A 10,689-nucleotide genomic window follows, 5' to 3' on the forward strand; every position below is an offset into this window, starting at 1 on the left:
AGTGAAAGATTGCCCAAGAACTATAAAATCTCCCTGCTGCTGGCTACGAAAGGTAGCCAAGAGCCTGGAGAGGTCACGGGGAGCCGCGGTATGCGGTTACTGGTCACGTGATCGCCGTTATCCAATGCATAATGGCGATCACGTAAAAGTTCTTTAAAAAGTGGCAGTTTCATTTCCCCTCACCGATGCGATCGGTGGGGGGAGATGAAACATCTTCTCGGAGGCTTCCGCATTTAAATCCAGATGCGATTATCCTCCATGGACCCTTCCGGCTGCTGCGCATGCGCCCGCCGGCAAAATGCCGGACACATTCGCAGGAGGCGGGGAGCCCAGGAAATTTTAAATCTCCTTGCTCCCAGTGACCAATGGTTGCTGAGTGCTTGGAGCAGTGACCGTCGGCCTCGCTGAGCGGTCCCCGGTCACGTGATAAAGTAGCGAACTAACATTAGGCCGGTCACGCGTGACCGGAGAGGAATTACAGGTTCTGCATGCGCTTGATCAGCGGTAATCCACGGATTAATCGCATGCATTGGATTACACGATTCCCCCCAATTAGCGGGTCGGAATTACGTAATCCACTCGCAGAAACAGAACACAGCATGCTATATTTTACCACGAATATCTGCGACCTAGAGCCCATTGTGCTCTATGACCGCGGATATACTCGCAGCCCATATGCAAACACATTGTGTACGGACTGCGGGTACCCGGGTCATCTCTAAGCGACGGCGCGGGAAATGCAAACAAAAAACCGCCTGTGTGAGTAGGCAGTTATGCGCAGAACATTACGCAACCGTACGCAGGGTCACAGCCGGGCTCACAGCTGGGATCCGCTGCGGGCCTCCGCAAGCAGATTCCGCCTACGGCTACGTGAGCCCGGCGTTATTCAGACCGCTACCTGTAATCCGTAATTTACAAGAAGCCCCGGGAACGCTCGCCTTCCTGCAGTTCCAGGAGCAGCTTGTTGAGCGCCTTCTCTGTGAGACCGCTGCACCGCAGCAAGATTACAAAGCCTCACAGCGCCACTTTCTACACCCCATCCCCGCTGCTGAGGTTACGAAATACCCCCCAAAATACATGAGGAGGGGGGGGATACCCGGTTTTCTTGCCCCATGTGCCCAGCCCAACCAGCCTCCGTAATTATCCCTGTCTTCGGACATAAAACGCATTTATATTATTACCTTTATCTAATATTTAGGGAATGCCAAAAAATGGGGATGGTGGGGGGGGTGGGGGGGGAATTATTTTTAGGAAGTCAATTTTTTTTCCGTATAAGTGGGCAATGGGGCCTTGAATTTATTCAGTTCTGCCCTGAAATCCAGCGGGCATTCCCTCCATTATGGGCCTAGCCATGTGTCCTGTAAGTAGATTAGGGCCACAATGGGTATGTTTCTGAACAGGGGACAAACAGGGGTATCCATTTTGGGGTGAAAGTCTTCATTCCTATGTACACTGTACAAAAAAAACAGTTTTTAAATTGACAAAATTGCCAAACAAATGAAAATCGTAATTTTTTCCTTTTGCTTTGCTTAGATTCATTCAAATACTTTGGGGTCAAAATATGCAGTACACCCCTAGATGAATTTGTTAAGGGGTCTAGTTTTTAAAATGGGTCATTTGTGGGGGTTCTCTATCGTTTTGGACGCTCAATGGCTCTACATGTGGGCAATGGGGACTGGAATTTATTCCGTTGTACCCTGAAATCCAACGGGTGCTCCTTCCATTATAGGCCTAGCTATGTTTCCTTTAAGTAGATTAGGGCCACAATGGGTATGTTTCTGAACACGGGACAAATGGGGGTATCCATTTTGGGGCGAAAGTCTTCATTCCTATGTACACTTTCCAAAAAAAACAGTTTTTAAATTGACACAATTGCCAAAAAAATGAAAATCGTAATTTTTTCCTTCTGCTTGGCTTAGATTCATTCAAAAACTGTGAAGTCAAAAAAGTCATTATACCCCTAGATAAATTCGTTAGGGGGTCTACTTTTCAAAATGGGGTCACTTGTGGGGGTTCTCCATCGTTTTGGTCACTCAATGGCTCTACAAGTGGGCAATAGGGCCTAAATCTCCTTCAAGCAAAATTTCTGTTCCGAAAGCCACCGGTTGCTCCTTTCATTTTGGGCCCCATTGTGCATATAGACGTAATACTAGGGCCACAATGGGTATGTTTCTGTGCACAGGACAAACAGGGGTATCCATTTTGGGGTGCAAGTCTTCATTCATATATGTGTGGTACAAAAAAAACTGCTTTTGAAATGACAGAATTACCAAAAAATGAAAATCGTATTTTTTTCCCTTCGGCTTGGCTTAGATTCATTCAAAAACTGTGAAGTCAAAAAAGTCATCCTACCCCTAGATAAATTCGTTAAGGGGTCTACTTTTCAAAATGGGGTCACTTGTGGGCGTTCTCCATCGTTTTGGTCACTCAAGGGCTCTACAAGTGGGCAATGGGGACTAAATCTCCTTCAAGCAAAATTTCTGTTCCGAAAGCCACCGGTTGCTCCTTTCATTTTGGGCCCCATTGTGCATCCAGACATATGATTAGGGCCACAATGGGTATGTTTCTGAGCACGGGAGAAACAGGGATATCCATTTTGGGGTGCAAGTCTTCATTCATATATGTGCTGTACAAAAAAACTGCTTTTAAAATGACAGAATTACCAAAAAAATGAAAATTGTAATTTTTTTCCTTCGGCTTGGCTTAGATTCATTCAAAAACTGTGAAGTCAAAAAAGTCATTATACCCCTAGATAAATTCGTTAAGGGGTCTACTTTTCAAAATGGGGTCACTTGTGGGGGTTCTCCATAGTTTTGGTCACTCAATGGCTCTACAAGTGGGCAATGGGGCCTAAATCTCCTTCAAGCAAAATTTCTGTTCCGAAAGCCACCGATTGCTCCTTTCATTTTGGGCCCCATTGTGCATCCAAACGTAAGATTAGGGCCACAATGGGTATGTTTCTGAGCACGGGACAAACAGGGGTATCCATTCTGGGGTGCAAATCCTAATTTTCATGTGTACTATAGAAAAAAGTCCTGTCTTTAAAATGACATATTTGCAAAAATATGAAATTTTTGTTTTTCTCTTCTAAATTGCATGGACTCCTAAAAAAAAACTGTGGGGTTAAAATACTCATGACACCCCTCAGTGAATACGTTAAAGGGTGTAGTTTTTAAAATGGGGTCACTTGTGGGGGTATCTATCATTTTGACTCCTATGAGCCTTTCCAATCTTGGATTGGTGTAGGAAAACAAAGTGTTCCTCAAAATGCTGAAAAGTAATGTTACATTTGTACGTCTCCTAAATGGTTAAAAAAAAACGAAAGTTTTTCCAATGTGCGCCCAAAATAAAGTAAACGGATGGAAATATAAATCTTAGCAAAAATTTCTATATTATGTTTGCACATATTTGAGATATTGCAGTTGGAAATGTGAAAAAATGACGATTTTTTCAAAATTTTCCCAATTTTGGCGCTTTTAATAAATAAACACAAATTCTATCGGTCTTTTTTTTCCACCTAAATGAAGTACAACATGTGGCGATAAAACAATGTCAGAATCGCTTGGATATGCAAAACCTTTCTGGTCTTTTTCCATGCTAAAGTGACACGTGTCAGATTTGCAAAATTTGGCCTGGTCATTAAGGCGTAAACAGGCTTGGTCACTAAGGGGTTAATATCTTTTATGCTGAGATCTGATAGTTTGAATTTGTAAGGACACATCATATATTTGGTAATTCGGGTGGCATTACAGCAAAGCACTTGAAACGAATCAAAATAGGAATTTGCATCAAAATTTTTTAGCCCTTTGAGGACATAGCCCTTTTTTGCACTTTTGTTTTCTCTTCCCCGCTTTCAAAAAATTTTAATTTGTGCTTGTTTTTTGCAGCACAAGTTGTTGTATTTTTCAGTGGTACCGTTTAATGTACCATGTAATTTACTGAAAAAACAATAAAAACCGGTGAAAGGGAAAAATGCAATTGTGCCATTTTGGGGAGGCAGTGGGGGTTAAGGGTTCTAATTTTTACAGCGTACATGGTGTGACAAAAATTACATAGGAAAGGCTATGTACATTTTTTTTTTCTTATTTTCTTTAATCAATGTGTCTTTGAAGATGAAGACTTTTTGTAGTTTGGTTTTCATTAAAAATTTCTAATTGTTTTGTTTCTATGCTTGTACTGTTTTACAAGGCACTGCAGTTTGGACAACCGACATAATAGGAGTACACTGATGGCTTCTTCTCAGCCCCTCCACGAGCTTGCTCTCCTGTTCTGTGGAGTTGAAACTGTCGTTCATTATCGTTCACATTCTCTCGCTCCTATGGAAATGTGAGCGATTAGTCGTTGCATGAGTTTGGACAGAACGATTAAACGACATGTCGTGTACTGTAGTGTTGTTCACTTTTTAACGCCTGTCTGCTTACTGTGAATGGAGACCGGTATGGAGAGATCGCTCCCCGGCCCCCTCTGCCTCCGTTCCGGCAGTGCTGTCAACGATGCTTGCTCCTGTGTAATGGCAAAGGAGCGATCATCAGTGGGACGAGCTGTTGGATATCGTTTGCCTGACAGCTTGCCCCGTGTAAAAGAACCATTAGTCTGTATATGTCTCCAAGTCATATGGCCCATGTACACGTAACGATTATCGCTCAAATTTACGAATATTAACAAATTTGAGCGATAATCGTTCAGTGTAAACGTGAAAAAATAGCTCACTGTTTGTTCGCGGTTGTTCATCGTTGACTGAAAGTCAGCAGAAAACTATCACTGGATTAAGCGCTGAGCAAGAAGCCAGCGATGTCTTTCTTTTCAGACACTCTACACAAGTGCTGACTACTTTAGCGGTGACGTCAGCAATTATGCAGTCATTTAAACAACGGTCATGTGAAAGGACCATTAAGTAGTAAGAGGATTAAAATCATGATGTAAAGTCTGGAGGGAGAAACCTTACTACAGAGGACTGTATGACTCTGGGGAGATGCTGTTCGTCTGACTAGCTCCCATGCCCCAGCATGTTGCAGCTTCTATTCCTTCTTTGTTGTACTCTGCTCTCTATCCAGATAATGGTACAATAAAGCAGTGTTTTTTTAAGGTTCTTTACATGGGTTGATTATCGTTGGTAGTTGCTCAAAACCCTGTGCTCCCGAGCTGTTTTGAACGCTAGTCATACCGTGTAAATGCATGCATAGACTAAACGAAAGTCGTTCAGCTTCAGCATGCTTAAAAACCAAATGACAAGCCGTTCAATGTAAAAAGCAGCCGTTCAGTACTGAACGGCCACTGCTTACAATGAATGGAGGCCAGCGGGGGGAGAGCGCTCCCCCAGCCGACCCGCCTTCCTGCTGGCTGCTCTGTGAGCGATCCAGCGATACTCCCTCCTGTGTAACTACATGGAGATGCGCTGTTGGGCATCGTTGGCCCCACTGCTCGTCCCATGTAAAAGGGCCTTTAGCGCAGCTGATCTCTCACCACCTTGTCATTTAATCTAGAGATAGCACTGTGCTGTAATCAACTATGCCTTGCTTATCTGTTCCACCAGCAAGCTGTCTCCTAATGGTAAACAAGGAGAGACAGCATTATTTAGGATCCAGTGGACATGGCGCAGGCTATGATGGGGAAGGGGAGCTAAGCTTGTGCTGGGAATGTCCCTCAGCACATGGAGGACTTGAAACACAGCACGTGTAAGGCACTTTTACCGCGATTTCCAGTGGCGTTTTTGAATGCATTGTAAAGCGTTTGTCAGTGCTTTTTAATGCACCCCATCACAATGATGGGGTGAGTTAAACTCGAAAACCTACAAAAATGGAGCAGACAGCACTAGAAAATCGCAGCATTAGAAACTCTGCGTTTGAGCACAGGTTTGCTAAACCCCATTAACCCCTTCCCGCTCCTGGACGTACCTGGTACGTCATGGCAGCCTGGTACTTCCCGCAACATGACGTACCTGGTACGTCCTGGAGATAGCACGGGATCACATGTTATCCCGCAGCGGGAGCCGGCTGTCAGTCACAGCCGGCGTCCCGCTCCAACAGCGGGGGGGCATCGGAGATGCGCTCGCCGCTGTTAACCCCTTCCCTGCCGCGATCTAAGTAGATCGCGGCAGGGAAAGAGTTCACAGAGGGATCGCGATCCCTGTGTGTCTCCGGCCGGAACTCGCGATGTTATCGCGAGAGCCCGGCCTGTCACCATGGCAACAGGACGCCAGACACTGGCGTCCTGTATTGCCTGTGCCTATTATCGCTGTACAAGCGATAAGGCATGGCAGAGCAGTAGCTCTGCCATGCCTTATGACAGCGATCATAGGCACAGTGATGTAAGTCCCTCAGAGGGACTCAAATAGTATTAAAAAAAAGAAAAGAAAAGTGTAAAAAAAATAAAAATGTAAAAAAAAAAATGTAAAAAACCCCTTTTTTATGCTTTTTCTAATATTAGCATAAAAAAAGGGGAAAAAAAACTAAAACCCCACATATTGGGTATTGACGCATCCGTAACGACGTGTACAAAAAGTTGAACACGCTTTTTATTTTGTACGACAAAAAGCGTAAAAAAAAACGCTAAAAAACAGAGGCAAAATGCTAATATTTAGCATTTTGCCTCACAAAAAATGCAATAAAAGTGATCAAAAAAGCCGTACATTTCCCAAAATGGTACCAATAAGAACTACAGCTCGTCTCGCAAAAAATAAGCCCTCATAGAGCTCCGTACATAGAAAAATAAAAAAGTTACAGGACTTTGAATGCAGCTATAGAGAAAAAAAAAAGATTTCCAAAAAAAGGGGGTTTTATTGCAAAAAAGTGTAAAAACCTAAAAAAAATATAACAATTTTGGTATCGTTGTTACCGTACCGACCCGCAGAAAAATTTTAGTGTGTCATTTATGCTGCATGATTAACGCTGTAAAAAAAAAAAAAAAAATCTATGGCAGAATTGATGCGTTTTCTCTCCCTGTTATCATTAAAAAAAAAAAAAAAAAAAATTTACGATATTGTCTATATACCCAAAAGTGGCACCGATAAAAACTACAGATCGCCACGCAAAAAACAAGCCCTTACACGGCCGCGTCCACGGAAAAATAAAAAAGTTATGGCTTTTGAAAAATGGAGATGGAAAAATACCAAAAAATCGCTTGGTCCTCAACGCCAAAATAGGCCATGTCATTAAGGGGTTAAAATCAATTAGAGCGTTGTACTGAGATTAACGTGACTCTCAGGGCTAAGGTGTTTTAAGTGCTTGAGAACAAAAATTTAAAGCAAAGAACAAATAAGTGCATCATATTTTTAAGTAAGATATATGTGTGTATTGATTTTTCATCCACACAGGTTTCCATAGCCTTGAACTTTTAATTTATGGGTTAGTGCAATTACTGCAATTCCAGAGTTGTAATTTTTTTTCCTTGTACAACTTGTTTTTTGTACAAATCTACTAAAAATAAATTAAAGTCAATTGTACACAAAAATGGTACCAACGGAAACGTCAGGACGTATCGCACAAAATGAGCCCTCGCTCAACTGTCGACAGAAAAATAAAGTTATTGTGCGCAGAAAATGGAGACAGAAAATAATTTAAAAAAATATATGTATTACAGCAAAAAAAACCCTATGAAAAATACAACTTGTCCCACAAAAAACAAGCTTTCATACTGCGACGTCGATGGATAAATAAAGGAGTTACGATTTTTTTTTTTTTTTAAAGGGAGGAGGAAAAAACGAAAATTGGGGGTGGGGGTGGGGGGGGGAGCTCCGTCACGAAGGGCTAAAGCTTAGCCAGAGTGACCAATGGGTTTTTGGTCACCACTTGTCTTCTCAAAGCCCTTCTACGCAAATTACTTTGGTGGGTTTGCCAGCTCTAGGAGGAGTACCAGTTGTTCCGATCTTCCTCCATTTAAGAATTATAGAGGCCACCGTGTTCTTGGTAACTTTTAGTGCAGCAGAATTTTATTTTTCTTATAGCTACCTCCAGATCTTTGTGTCTACACAATGCTGTCTGAGCTCTTCAGGAAGTTCTTTCCTCCTAATGACTTTGTTTTGGCTCTAAGATGCATTGTGAGCTGTTAAACCTTATATACACAGGGGTGTGTATTTTAAAAATCATCTCAAATCAAGGTGGACAGGAGCACTCCAAGGAGTAGGAACCTGTCAGGTTGCGTTCAGAGATGGCATTTTTGTTGCGATTATTCATCTGCAATTAAAGATCACTTTAAAATAATGCATACAGTTTTTAAAAACTGCATGCATTTTTCTTAAAAAATGTTAAAAACCCTCATTCTCAACAATACATGCATTAAAAAAGAAATACCGTATTTTTCGCCTTATAAGACGCACCGGTCTATAAGACGCACCCCCGTTTTAGAGCGGGAAAATAGGGGGAAAAAAATCAGTACTCACCTTCCCCGGCATTCTGCGGCGCTGCTGCAGGCTGTCGCTCCCTCCTGGTCCCCGGCAGAGCATTGCTTTCTGGACGCAGGGCTTGAAATCCCCACCTCCAGAAAGCTAATACTGTGATTGGCTGAAGGCGCACGTGTGTTAGCCAATCACAGCCATTCAATGATGTCATTGAATAGCTGTGATTGGCTGACGGCGTGTGTTAGTGAATGCTCTGCCGGGGCCCAGGAGGGAGCGACAGCCTGCAGCAGCGCTGCAGAACGCCGGGGGAGGTAAGTACTGATTTTTTTTTTTTTTTGACAGGAGGAGAGAAATCTTCTAACTGATCGCACATTTGTTCACGCGATCGCGAATTTAATGCGCAATCGCGCCACGTTAAATTCGTGATCGCGCTAAAAATGGCGATCGGAACGAATTTTCGCCACATTCGCTTTATAAGACGCAGGCACTGCCCCCCTCGACCCCCCCCCCCCCCCCCCCCCCCCCCCGCTTTGGAGGCGGAAAAAGTGCATCTTATAAAGCGAAAAATACGGTACATGTGGTTTTTGAAAATTTGCGGTTGAAAACAGCAGCAAAAAACGCAATGCATGAACACAGCCTTGAAGATACTCAAGAGAAATGAGGGGTTCCCAGAGCTAAATTTCAAGTCTCATCCCAAAATAGTCTGAATAATGTTAGTTTTTCATTAAAAAAAAAAGTTAGATTTTGAATATTTTATTTTAATTTTCTCATTATGTGGTATTGAGTAAAGAAATATAGAGAACAACATTTTTTTTTAAATTTGAGACTTAAAATAGCAATCTAAGCAGAGATGCTTAATCAGTCCACTGAGCACAGAAATGTGACAGTTTTATTATGTCTGTTATCTCTACTTTAGTGGACTGATTAAGCATCTAACTCTTTGCTCAGATTGCTGTTATTTTAAGTTTTAAAATGTTTGTGTGAACCTTTATTTAGATCAACCCTCTGCATTTGTATGTTATAATTGTGTCCCATCTAAACCAGTTTCATTTTATCCTGATGAAAAGTCAATAATAAGAACCCGAAAGCTCTCTGTAACATCAAGTATTTTTTTTAGCCATTAAAAGGTATCATATCTACAAGACTACTTGGTTTCTCTTACCGAGAACAATCACACTTTACTCTACTGGCTAATACAGTACCAACCCCCCCCCCCCCCCTTTTTTTTTTTTTTCTTTTTTTCAAAATTCTCATGGCACTGTTAAGAATAAAACAATGACATTGATGTCAATTGATACCTCTAGAAATGTATAGGTTAATTTTACATTTTAAAGGGAAGGCAGTTTTTTTTCATGCATCCCTTACTGTAAGAAAAAAAAAAAGAACAAATCAGATGTTTCTTTTTTTTTTCTCTAAGGAATAACAGTAACTCATGAAACACTGGCCTGACTCTTCATTTTATTGACCTCCCTCCGTAAATGAACGTTTCAAACACTATACAGAAAATTTGCTTATGATTAGGTGTAGTCACCTTTTCTCCATCCCGTCCTCGTTTTTTGACTCCGTATTGAGTGCTGGACAATGGCTGATATTCTGACTTTGCTGTTCCTGCTCAGTAGGATCTTTCCGGTTTACAAGTCAAATAGCTAGAATTGTGCCACATTTTCTTTTTTTTAACACACTGCAAACTGTATTTTTTTGTTAAGGAGTGCACATATTGAAATCATGACAAACTGTAGACTTCCAATGATTAACTGAGATAATTTTAAAGGGCCTCTCTCACTAAAACAAATTTTTCCATCTGTGCCCCTCATCTGACTGCCTGTCACAGTCTGGAGATCTTCTTTGTGTATTGCAGTCTCTTTCGTGCAGTGCAGCCTCCTCTCTGATACGTATTAGCGTCTATTAATGCAGAAATTTTTGGTTTAACTTTTACATCAAGCTCATGATGCGTCGACCAGCATTAGAGGCTATATCGTTTCTGCTTCCTGGGGGACAGTTTATACTTCACTGCTATTTTCACCTAAATAAGCTACATGCCATAATTCTACTCCGGAGGATGAGCTGCGATCTCCTCTATTATAACCGTGTGACAAGAGCTTTGTGATCATCAATAACTGTGATAGGGAGTGTCTGTTTCCTCCTCTAGGTAGTTTCTGTGGTAGGGTCCATGTAATAGTATGACACAGAATTATAAATTATTTCCAGACAGCATAATTCCAAGTAAATCTGAGCTGGTCAGAATTGAGATCATATGACCATCTTAGGGCTGACACCCACTGGCGTTTTTTTTTTGTTTTTTTTCCCCTCTATTGCGCTGCGAGAGCAAGTGAAAACACTCATCTCGCAGCGCA

Source organism: Eleutherodactylus coqui, chromosome 11 (assembly GCF_035609145.1).
Source record: "Eleutherodactylus coqui strain aEleCoq1 chromosome 11, aEleCoq1.hap1, whole genome shotgun sequence".
Lineage (NCBI taxonomy): Eukaryota > Metazoa > Chordata > Amphibia > Anura > Eleutherodactylidae > Eleutherodactylus > Eleutherodactylus coqui.